A 3,638-nucleotide genomic window follows, 5' to 3' on the forward strand; every position below is an offset into this window, starting at 1 on the left:
AAAATCGAAATTCTTGATCAATGGAGGAACAATATCACCATTTTGTTCAATAAGATACCAAAGTGGATGATTGACTCATTCCATACTAGAAAGAATTGCAGGAAATCTTTTGATAACACGGATTCCTATTTCTCAACGATATCCCACGATCAAGACAATTGGCTGAATCCCGTGAAACCATTTCATAGAAGTTCATTGATATCCTCTTTTTATAAAGCAAATCGACTTCGATTTTGAATAATCGATATCACTTCTGCTTCTATTGTAACAAAAGATTCCCTTTTTATGTGGAAAAGGCCTGTATCAATAATAATGATTTTACGTATGGACAATTCCTCAATATCTTGTTCATTCGCAACAAAATATTTTCTTTTTGCGGTGGTAAAAAAAAACATGCTTTTTGGGGGAGAGATACTATTTCACCAATCGAGTCACAGGTATCTAACATATTGATACCTAACGATTTTCCGCAAAGTGGCGACGAAGGGTATAACTTGTACAAATCTTTCCATTTTCCAATTCGATCCGATCCATTCGTTCGTAGAGCTATTTACTCGATCGCAGACATTTCTGGAACACCTCTAACAGAGGGACAAATAGTCAATTTTGAAAGAACTTATTGTCAATCTCTTTCAGATATGAATCTACCTGATTCAGAAGGGAAGAACTTGCATCAGTATCTCAATTTCAATTCAAACATGGGTTTGATTCACACTCCATGTTCTGAGAAATATTTACCATCCGAAAAGAGGAAAAAACGGAGTCCTTGTCCAAAAAAATGCCTTGAGAAAGGGCAGATGTATAGAACCTTTCAACGAGATAGTGCTTTTTCAACTCTTTCAAAATGGAATCTATTCCAAACATATATACCATGGTTCCTTACCTCGACAGGGTACAAATATATAAATTTCATATTTTTAGATACTTTTTCAGACCTATTGCCGATACTAAGTAGCAGCCAAAAATTTGTATCCATTTTTCATGATATTATGCATGGATCAGATATATCATGGCGAATTCTTCAGATTCCATTGTGTCTTTCACAATGCAATCTGATAAGTAAGATATGGAATCTGATAAGTGAGATTCCGAGTAATTGTTTACATAATCTTCTTCTATCCGAAGAAATTTTTCATCGAAATAATGAATCACTATTGATATCGACACATCTGAGATCGCTAAATGTTCGGGAGTTCCTCTATTCAATCCTTTTCCTTCTTCTTGTTGCTGGATATCTCGTTCGTACACATCTTCTCTTTGTTTCTCGAGTCTATAGTGAGTTACAGACAGAGTTCGAAAAGGTCAAATCTTTGATGATTCCATCATACATGATTGAGTTGCGAAAACTTCTAGATAGGTATCCCACATCTGAACTGAATTCTTTCTGGTTAAAGAATCTCTTTCTAGTTGCTCTGGAACAATTAGGAGATTCTCTAGAAGAAATACGGGGTTCTGCTTCTGGTGGCCCCATGCTATGGGGTGGTGGTCCCGCTTATGGGGTCAAATCAATACGTTCTAAGAAGAAATATTGGAATCTCATCGATCTCATAAGTATCATACCAAATCCCATCAATCGAATCGCTTTTTCGAGAAATACGAGACATGTAAGTCATACAAGTAAAGCGATCTATTCCTTGATAAGAAAAATAAAAAACGTGAATGGTGATTGGATTGATGATAAAATAGAATCCTGGGTCTCGAACAGTGATTCGATTGATGATAAAGAAAGAGAATTCTTGGTTCAGTTCTCTACCTTAACGACAGAAACAAGGATTGATCAAATTCTATTGAGTCTGACTCATAGTGATCATTTATCAAAGAATAACTCTGGTTATCAAATGATTGAACAACCGGGAGCAATTTACTTACGATACTTAGTTGACATTCATAAAAAGTTCTAATGCATTATGATTCAATACATCCTGTTTAGCAGAAAGACGGATATTCCTTGCTCATTATCAGACAATTACTTATTCACAAACCCTGTGGGGGCTAATAGTTTTCATTTCCCATCTCATGGAAACCCTTTTCGCTCCGCTTAGCCCTACCCCCCCTAGGGTATTTAGTGATAGGTTCTATAGGAACTGGACGATCCTATTTGGTCAAATACTAGCGACAAACTCCTATGTTCCTTTCATTACAGTATTTCTGAAAAAGTTCCTGGATAACAAGCCTAAGGGTTTCTTATTGATGATAGTGACGATAGTGACGATATTGATATAGTGACGATATCGACCGTGACCTTGATATGGAGCTGGAGCTTCTAACTATGATGAATACGCTAACTATGGATATGATGCCGGAAATAGACCGATTTTATATCACCTTTCAATTCGAATTAGCAAAAGCAATGTCTCCTTGCATAATATGGATTCCAAACATTCATGATCTGGATGTGAATGAATCGAATTACTTATCCCTCGGTCTATTAGTGAACTATCTCTCAGGATGTGAAAGATGTTCCACTAGAAATATTCTTGTTATTGCTTCGACTCATATTCCCCAAAAAGTAGATCCCGCTCTAATAGCTCCGAATAAATTAAATACATGCATTAAGATACGAAGGCTTCTTATTCCACAACAACGAAAGCACTTTTTCACTCTTTCATATACTAAGGGATTTCACTTGGAAAAGAAAATGTTCCATACTAATGGATTCGGGTCCATAACCATAACTATGGGTTCCAATGTACGAGATCTTGTAGCACTTACTAATGAGGCCTTATCGATTAGTATTATACAAAAAAAATCCATCCTAGACACTAATATAATTAGATCTGCTCTTCATAGACAAACTTGGGATTTGCGATCTCAGGTAAGATCGTTCAGGATCATGGGTCCTTTTCTATCAGATAGGAAGGGCTGTTTCACAAAATGTACTTCTAAGTAATTGCTCCATAGATCCTATATTTATCATATGAAGAAGAAATCATGTAACGAGGGGGATTCTTATTGTACAAATGGTACTTCGAACTTGGAAGGAGCATGAAGAAATTAACGATACTTCTTTATCTTTGAGTTGTTCTGCCGGATCGGTCGCTCAAGACCTTTGGTCTCTACCCGACCTGATGAAAAAAATGGGATCATTCTTATGGACTCGTTGAGAATAAATTCTGATCTAGTTCATGGCCTATTAGAAGTAGAAGGCGCTCTGGTGGGATCCTCACGGACAGAAAAAATTGCAGTCAGTTTGATAATGATCGAGTGACATTGCTTCTTCGGTCCGAACCAAGGAATCCCTTAAATATGATTCAAAATGGATCTTGTTCTATCGTTGATCAGAGATTTCTCCATGAAAAATATGAATCGGAGTTTGAAGAAGGGGGAGGAGTCCTCGACCCGCAACAGATAGAGGAGGATTTTTTCAATCACATAGTTTGGGCTCCTAGAATATGGCGCCCTTGGGGCTTTCTATTTGATTGTATCGAAAGGCCCAATGAATTGGGATTTCCCTATTGGGCCAGGTCATTTCGGGGCAAGCAGATCATTTATGATGAAGAGGATGAGCTTCAAGAAAATGATTCAGAGTTCTTACAGGGTGGAACCATGCAGTACCAGACACGAGATAGATCTTCCAAAGAACAAGGCTTTTTTCGAATAAGCCAATTCATTTGGGACCCTGCGGATCCACTCTTTTA

This window comes from Abrus precatorius, unplaced genomic scaffold (genome assembly GCF_003935025.1).
Source record: "Abrus precatorius isolate BTA unplaced genomic scaffold, Abrus_2018 Scaffold6, whole genome shotgun sequence".
NCBI classification, from domain to species: domain Eukaryota; kingdom Viridiplantae; phylum Streptophyta; class Magnoliopsida; order Fabales; family Fabaceae; genus Abrus; species Abrus precatorius.